The following is a 9,877-nucleotide window of genomic DNA, read 5'->3' as shown; positions in this document are numbered from 1 at the left end:
AGAAAAATTTCTTCAATAAATAATATTGGGAAAACTAAACCCCTGTTTCTCATCATATACAAAAATCAGCTCAAAATGGATCAGTTACATGTGTGACCTAAAATTACTACAAGAAAACATACAAGAAACACTTTCTGACATGACTGATCTTTGGATAAGACTTCAAATGCATTAGCACAAAACCAAAAATAGTCAAATGGGACTGCATCAAACTAAAAATATTTTGCCTAGCAAAGGAAACAGTTAAGAGTGAAAAGACAACCTACAGAATGGTAGAAGATATTTGTAAACTATGCATCTGAAAAGGAGCCAACATCCAAAATCTGTAGATAAGTAACTAAATTGCTAGGTGGTTTGGTTTCATCTGATTCGGTTTGGTTTGGTTTGGTTTGGTTTGGTTTGGTTTGGTTTGGTTTGGTTTGGTTTGGTTTGGTTGCATTTGGTTCTGCTTGATTCCATTTGGTTCCATTTATTTTGATTTTTACTAAATAACCACAGAAATTTTGTCTTAAATCTCCTGATCAGGAATCTGAAACTGTTCTGTCCTTGTTAAATTTATATTCCAAGGAAAAACTGGTTTCTTCTGTTTAGTACAAATCAAGCACCTTAAAACATTAAGGAACATGATCTCTAGCATTAGTTAAAACCATGTGTAAATGATTTTTTCCTGTAACTCATTCAGAATCTATTTCTTAATTTTGACTACTGTTAAAAACCTTTTGTTTTGCCATAACTTACCAAATGCTGCCAAAAAAGGAAATATTTTTGAAAGTCATTACATGTATATGAAGATTTTTATCATAGAATTTATTTTTTATAACCAATAAATACCACATTTTTTTCATTTATTCAGTTTTAGCTGTATTTTTTTTATAATGTGCTTGTAAAGATCAGGTCTCAGATACACAGCTGACTTCAAATTATTTTGCTTTTCACTTCTTTCCACAGGACTATCCTATTTTAATGTTTTCCAGACAAAAGTAGCTTTCAAGGTAAAGGAGGGTAGGCTCTGACACTAGTTTAATTCTACAGAATGCACATTAAGATGGGCTGTTGTGCCAGCAGCAGGTGCCAGGGATAAGATGCAACATCTTTATATACTTTGTCCAGCAAATGCTAACTCTTTTTTTCTGTTTCCATGCTCAAACCTGCTTGCCAATGATTTCTTTTTTTTTTTTTTTTTTTTTTTGTCTTTTTCCTTTTTATCGGTACCAGGGATCAAACTCACGACTGCCTGCTTGCAAAGCAGGCGCTTATGCCGCTGAGCTAAATCCCCAGCCCCTTGCCAATGATTTCTAATAGAATATTGTCTGATCTATGATTTGGAAATAGCCCTATATTTTAATATTTGGGATAAAGGATGACTTCAGCCTCCCAAACTGAACAAATACTCATTCCTCTAGTTGAAAAGTTTAGAATAAAATGCCATCTGAGAGCATGTTATGTGTCAGTATCAACTGAACACCTAATTACACAAGTACTTACACTCAAGTCACAGGGCTCAACCTTCATGTCTGGACTTAACCCAACAACCAGAAATAACAGAAGGAGTAAAATTATATTCATAACACAAATTAAAATTGAGGTATTAGTACATAATACTCTTTACAGGAAAGCACAGTTAACCAGTCATTCTGTAGGTTCACCATTCATCTAGAAACAAGAGAAGGAAAAATGTTATACTATTATATCATTCTAAACACCTCAATTTATGAACTTAATTTGTTTTATGATTTTGGGGAAGATGCTGCATTTGTGTTTGTGAGGAGAAAATAACCATGGTCATGTTTGTCAACCAATGGGGAGTTTGTGAAAAGAAGCAAATTTTCATGAATGCTTTTGTGAATTGTTTGTAAACAGAAATGCTGGTGAACCGAGGTATTACTGTATCTAGTAACTATGTATATTTTCTCAAGTGGGATTTCAAGGTTTTTATATTTTAAGAAATTTATATTTTCAAGGTTTTTATATTTTAAGAAATTTATATGATTGGATGAGAATGTGAATCAAAAGTCTGTACACCTGGATTTTCTTTCAAGGTCTACTAAGTAAATATAAATTTGTATATGCAACTTTGCCTCTCTGCAGCTACTTATCTTGGGTGTACAGTATAGCTCACTATAATATGTTAGGTTACTCACCAGTTCTCCATGAACTCAAATTGTGCATGATAGGAGTGGTGAACCTATGGGATGCAGGCTTATTTGTTATCAATGAAAGCTCTAAAAAATTCCCAGTTACTGGTCAATAGTTTTGCTCTCTTTAGATTTCCTTGATGCCTTGTTGAATTTACAAATGTGCATAATTATCTAAAGTTAACCTATTATCTAAATAAGCTAGATAAGGGAGTAGGAAAAGAATAGAATTGTTTTGTTGTTGTCACAGGCCAAAATGAATCTAATATAGCGAATTTAAAGTATGGGAACTCAACCAACTAACTGGTTCCAGTACACACCAGGAGTTTGTTTAAATAGATTTGTGTAAATAGATGAGATATATAAAGTATATTTCTTTTTAGAACAACCAGATTTGGGATTGATGGTATGATGCATATTAAATAGTACTTTCAGGGCCAGGGATATAGCTCAGTAGCACAGAGTCTGCCTGGCAAGTGTGAGGTCATGAGTTTAATTCCTGGTACCAAATAAATAGTACTTTCAAAATAATTCTCCGAAACAGTACTTTTTCAAGCACATTAAGAAAGGAATTATTGTCAAGATTTTCTCATTGGCATTAATTAGATAACACCAGTTGTCTTTTGTTTAATTGTTCTTTGCTTTATAAGTGCTTTTCCATTATCTGAACACTGATGACTGTCCACTGAAGTAGATTATCTTATCCCCATTTATCACTGAAGAATCTGAGATTCAAAGAAATTAAAAAACCTAGATAAAGCAGAGCAAAGACTTGAAGGATAGGGTTGCAGTCTCAGCAAACTACTGTATAAATTTTTTGTATAATTTTCTCCTTTGCTTTTTAATTTCCTCCTTGCTTTTTGTTTTACACAGAAACAACTATTTATCAAATCCCTAGAAGTTCTATATTATTTTAAGTGATGGTTTAGTTTTTTAAAAGCACTGTATATATAGAATCCACTTCACGGAGTGTAAACTTTAAAAAATATATCTCTGTTCAACTTTTGATCCAGAGGTGTTAACTTTGCATTCTACAACCCAACTTAAACTTACCATACACAGCACTAGAATATTGTACAAACATTTTGCTCACAAATAAATTAACATTTTCACTTAATTTCTCCTATATATTCTTGATGTATTTTTTTACCTGATATTTTAGTTAAGAAGAAAGAGCCTAGGACATCCTAGGAGAAACCATAATCAATGGTCTACATATACCAGACTTCAAACTTCTGTCCAATCTATACTTATAAATTAGTTGACAAACTGACCAATCAAACAACCTTTTAATCTCTGCTAGTATCAACAATTATCTAAGTAGGTTATATACAGAAAGCTTATCAGAAAAGGAGAGCTAGTATTCCAGGAAAATAGAGATGTTTATATAACCCTGTTATCTAAGTTTAAACTCAGGATGCTTTTATTGTCTATGAAAACGTGTTTATGTTCGTCATTATTAATCAAGTGATGAGTTCATTTTTAAAACTATTCAGTAATATTTGCTGTTTTAGTGGGGAAAATTATAGTGTTCAAAAAAGTATTCTAAAACATATAAAACATCTTTTAGAGTTAGTGATTAAACAGCATTGTCAAAGTTTTCAGTATATCTGAAACCATATCTGTTATTTGTCCATGTTGCAAATAGAATTATACTTTATTTTTATATTACATGGAGTCTGCAGAAAGATCTAGACCCTTGGAAAAAACTGGACAGGTCATTCTGTTAATATACCTAAATGGACCAAAAATGACATAGCTCTTCAATAGGAAAGTCCAGTGGTAATATCTTCCAAAGGATTTACTGTGAGGAAAAGAAGGCTCACTTTTCATATGCTTCCTAGTTAGTTTTCTGAATATTTAAAATGTACAATGTCTTACAGCAAATACAGAATATGTCTATAAGCTGAACACTAACATCGGGCACTGGCAAAGAGTTTTAAACAAAAGATGATTTTTGATAAATACACCTAATATTTTTTCCTTCATTAATACTGCATTTGTGTACTAAAATTCTAATATAGTCACATTAATATAATTTATCAATCCAAGAGCTCAGTTATCTAGATCAACTATAATGCAAATAAATGCTATTCTGAATAAAACAATTGGCCCCATAAAAGAAATTGTAATGTGAGTGATAAATCATGGCTCAGTCTCTGCTTTTGGAGATTTGACTAAAAGTTTATATAATTTCAGATCTACTAATTATTTTTGAAATAAGAAATCATGATACTATTCATACAATCATCATGTTTATCTTTAGAATATGCAATTATAGAACTTACTGCCCAATAAAAATTCATTCTCATAAACATAAAAGTTTATTCAGATAAAATATTTTGTCTGGGAAATATATATATCATATTAAACATAATTTTACTATTTACTCAAAGATTTAGGCTTCTGAAAATGAACACTATTTTCTGTTGAAACAAAAAGTAGAGAAGTAAATAAATCATGTTGTTTACAATTCCACGTCTCTTTAATGAATAAAACATTTAATCCAAAAAAAACCCAGCTAATATACATGTTAGCATTTTGCTACCAGTGCAAAGCCAGTTCTACCAAATATAAAATCATTTGGACTGAAAAGGCCCATTTAGAAAGCATGGTTCAGTAGTCAACACCATTCACGGACTGGTATAGAGAGAGAACAAAGCCATATCAGCAAGCAAACCCATCTGGGAACCAGCGCCATGTGTGGGCCACTGCCAGACAGGGACAGATAGACTCCAGCCCCTTGCAGTATGCTGGTTGGCAAACAAGAAGTACCAACCCCTCCCACCTCCTCACTGTAAGCAACCAGCTTATCCCAGCTTATCCAATAAACACAGGCTGTGATGGTAGCTATGGAGGTGAAATGCAATTGGATGCCTGTGGTGTTTTGATATTCTACTAACATTGCAGGTCAGGGTCAGTGGTCAGAGGTTCAAAGGATAGTGGTATGCAGTATGACATCTAGGGGGGATCTTCTTCTGAGGATTACAGCCATTGTTGATTCTTTATGGTCTTGTCTTGGAAGTCCTATATCATTTCCATTTTTTGTTGAGTTGGGTTTTATTGTTTTGCTTTGTTTGATTATATCAAATCTGATGGTAGGAGCAGCTATTTCAAAGATAGCAAGATATATTATGGTAGCAATTTTGAGTTTACTTTATTTTGAAATCCTTTATTGCATTCATTGTTTTGTTTTTATTGTTTCTATTCTATTCTGTTCTGTTTGATTTTCACTATATCCAAAGTTCTCTGCAGCTATTTTGAAGACATCAAAAGACATTATGGTAAGTATTGTTGATTTTGTAATATTTTGAAGTCCTGTATCTTTTACAGTTGTTTGTTTTGATTCATTTTCATTCTGTATTATCCTCTTTAAAATAAAAAATAAATAAAACCTGGTTCATAAAAAACCATTTTAATAGACCTTGAGCAGAGGATTCAACTCCTGCTTACTGATATGCTAAAACAGCATCAAAAAGGAAAATGAGTGTATTTTGGCACCAAGACTTTTATGCTATAAAGGTGTTATGACCTGTATCTAGATGTCTCCCCCAACCTCATGTCCTCATAGGTGGGGTTTTTCAAATATGGCTGGATATAGGGTGCATGGATTTGGACTAAGGATCTGAGATCACTAAATTTATCCATTGATTAGTTTAGCATAGTTCTGGATGTGGGTAATGGGAACTCCCACCCTAGGTGTTAGTGGCACCACCTAAAAGACTTATAACCTGGATGAAATAAAAGGGAAAGGAAGGCTTATTGCTAGTTCATTTCACTACTGCTGCTTCCTGCCTCCTCTGCTGTGGACTCTTTTTTCCTTTCCCATATCTCTTAGCCATACTGACCTGGCTTGAAATCAAGCAACTATAGACTGAAACCTCTACAACTGTGAAGTGAAATACACCCTTCATTTAGCTTTGGATGTCAGATACTGTGTCCCAGTGTCCAGGTTACTTTTCTCTCATTGTTGAGACAAAATACCTGATGCCCAAAATGAAGGAAGGAAAGGTTTATTTAGCTTACAATTTTTGGAGGTTTCAGTCTGTACACAGTTTGCTGCAAGGTAGAGTGACATGGCTGAGTGGCAGTCATTGATGGCAGCTGCAAGTGACAAGAGCAAAAAAGGGCAAAAGGGCAAAAGCATGCCTCCTTCCCCCTTTATATTATATGCGGCCTACCTGCCCCTGGACAGGTGCAGCACTCACACCAAGTACAAACGCTTGAATCAGCTACCTCCATGACTGCATGAGGCTTTGGGGGAACATTTAATCAAAGCATAATACCCAGCAATAAGAAAGTACTAAGACATAAGCTAACAAAATATCATTTGGTTTCAAAAGGCTCTAACTCCATAATAATGGAGACAATGTTCCAAATCAATGGCCTTTTCCAGTTCTAGCTGTGACAGTTAGCACAGGTAGATTTAACTGTCACATTTTTGGTAATTTCAAAATATTATTCCAGGAGATATAGATATTGGCACTTTTAAATTACTCAAAGTTAGTATTTAAATTAATCAATATTGATTTCTTAGCAACCTGAATGTTCTTATATTTTGGCTATGTGGTGATTACAAAAGAAATTCACTCTTTGTCATGAATTCAGGTACTAACACTGAGAAAGTTACCAAGTCATAAATTGAAACTGAAGAGCAGAAATTTTCTCAAGATAATAATGTGGTGGAAATTCCCTCTTTGAGTTATGCTTATGTAATGAACTATTTAATTTTCAGAAAGGTATTAAAAATATTCTCAAAATCTCCATTCTCTCCTGTCTTCCACCTCAACTCCTTATAAATATGAGAGCCAAGCAAGATGCACTTCTATAATTGTGAGCTCCAAGGAAAAACAAACTAAAGAACTTTAAAAATGTATATTCTATGCATCACCACAATTCTTAAATAAAAGTGTACTTGAGATTTCAAAGCAAAATGTATGTAACAGAGTTCTTCTTATCTTATCTCAGTTGAAAGCACCCACTCTGTGCCCCACATTTGCTCTAACAAACATTATACAAGAATTGGTACATGCTAAGCTTCTCAAAATCAGGAGCTGCATCGTGTCTTAGTTTACACCCCAGAACTTTGTGATACATCTTTTGCTATAGTCTAGATTTGGAATGTCCCCCAAAGGCTGTGTTGAAGGCTTGGTCAACAGACTGTGCTGCTACACTCTGGTGGTGGAAGCATTCAGAGGTTGGGATCTAGTAATAGAAAGTTAGATCGGGGGCGGGCCCTTGAACAGGATGTAGTACTCTTGCCCCTTGTGTCTTTTGCTTCTCTGTCAAATGAAGTGATCAAACCACTTCTGCCATGTGCTCCTGCCATGATGTACTATTCTGCCACAGGCCTAAATGACAATGGACAGAAACCTCTGCAATCCAAAACCAAAATAAACCTGTCTTTATTTAAATTGATTCTCTCAGCTATTTTGTCACGGTGACAGAAATCTGATCAGCACACGTATCATCTAATGAATACTTGAAAATACTAAGTGAATATAAATGAATAATATTACTGCACTTCAATTTCAGGATACAGGTTTGGGAAAAGTTATATAAAATAGTGAATTATCACTGATTCAAAACACTAAAGCAATGATCAGAACACACATGTGAAAATACATGTGATGTCCCTACATACAGAAGTCAGTCTGTGCTCTGACAAAATATATTCTAATGAAGTGTATTACATTATTGCATTTCAAGTCAAAAAACTTGACTTTTAAATTTTTGCCATTTTATGACACTGTATAAATCACTTACACCCTAAGCATTATTCATCTTTATAAGCAATAGTTCTGTGAGTACCTCACATATCATCCTAACTGTCAAGTGAGAAGCTGTGTGTGTATAAATGGTGACAACACTGTCATGACATATAGATATATTACTGCAATAAAAGGGTCCTGCAGATTTTTAAATCATCGATTTAATCTTTACCAAAAGGCTAGAAATAAAAGATATTGCTTTTGCAATTTACTCTTTTGAGACAACGTCTCACTATATTGTCTAGCCTGGCCTGAAACACCTGGTGAGGCTCCTGCCTCAGTCTATCAAGTGCTGAGATTACAAGTATGCATCACTATGCCAAGCCTTAGCAAATATTTTTATCATAACATTTAGAACAAAAAAAAAATAGTTTGTTGGAAGAAATAAGATCAATCTCAGAAAATACTATTCTAATATTTGGAAGGAAAATTTTTTAAATATGACTTTTCCAACTTATAAAGGAGAGTACATGAAGTATTAATGTGATGTAGCCTAAATTTTAAAAATAGCATTTGACTATTATATCTTAATTGAAAGGCATTTTATGCCGAGAACCTCCTGAGAGTGGCAAACCTGCATCCCCCAAGGGAACACTGATAGCATAGGGCTTTCAACCGTCGATCCACTTTAGGGGTTATGTGACTGAAGACAGAAGACAGCCACCCTATAAAAGCTCATGGTAGAGAAGCACACATCCAGTGACTGACACAAATTTCCCTCTTCCCATCCTGGATATTTTTGAGGAGTCACCCCAGCTTCAGAGCTCCCCAATGTGTTAGCTAACATCTCCATTAAAGCTACACCCAGACTCATCCTCTCTCTCAATGCAATCCTCCTTTCTTTCTCTTCACAGTTGTTGATCCCAAGAGCATCCCTAAATAAACTTCTCAAATTCCAATCTCCATCTCAGAATCTCCTTCTCATGTTGCCCAGTCTCTGGAAACTTTCAAGATAAATACATTAAATTTTCCAAGTGAAAAACGTATTTCCTAGACTGCTTAATGTTAAAAAAAAAAAAAAAAAAAAAAAGCACTGTCCCTTCGCTTGTTTTTAAGTAGCATTCAACACTCACAAAGCATTTTCACATGCCTATTTTATTATAGGCTCTAAAATACCCTGGAAAGAAAGTATACCAAGTAACATCACTCCCATGTTAAAGGAGGCATTAAAATTCACTGGAAAGTAATTTAAAATAGCTACTTATGTATGCAAGCATGTAGGTAGAGGTCATCAATAATTCAGCTAACAACATACTTGTATTCCAGTCTTAATTTTTTGACTTCTCATCCAGTCTTTGATAATATAATTTTTCCTCAAGAAAACTTAATGTTTGGTTGGGATTCCTATTCTATGCAACAAGTATTTAATAATATCTTAAAACGTTTTTGAACCTCGTAGGAAATCTGCTAACATCCATCAAGATACTTGAATTGGGTATTTATTCTAGATTACAGATGATTTATTTATATAGTTTTTATTGCAGGAAAATCTTGAAATTGCTTTGCTTCATGCCTAATCCTTAATCATAATAACTTGCCTAGAATACATAGGATGATTATCTAAATTAAAACATGGAAATGTTTATCTTCTTTATCTTGAGAAAGGTTAAACCAAACTTGAAACTTTGTATGATAACCTGATTGTATGATTACCTGATCCCCAAGTAATCCCATATTTGCACTCTTAAAATGCAAATTGTGACTCTGTGTCACATACAAAACAAATGTACACATGCATATACCCATGCATACACATATGTACATGCACACAGATGCATTGAATCAAATGATATGTCATTTGTTTTCTGATTTTCCTTTCAGGATCCAGTTCTCAATGACTTGGGAGGTTTTCTGTTGTCGTTTCAGGTTTTTCTTTTGGTGATTGTTTTATTGGTTTATGATTTTCTTTCTTTCCAATATTTTAGGTTACTCATTAGTAAGAAGTAGCTTAAAACAAATAGCAAGTAAACA

This window comes from Cavia porcellus, unplaced genomic scaffold (genome assembly GCF_034190915.1).
Source record: "Cavia porcellus strain 051 isolate PalLab524CR breed Dunkin Hartley unplaced genomic scaffold, mCavPor4.1 scaffold_10, whole genome shotgun sequence".
NCBI classification, from domain to species: domain Eukaryota; kingdom Metazoa; phylum Chordata; class Mammalia; order Rodentia; family Caviidae; genus Cavia; species Cavia porcellus.
Note: the sequence above shows the minus strand (reverse complement) of the source record.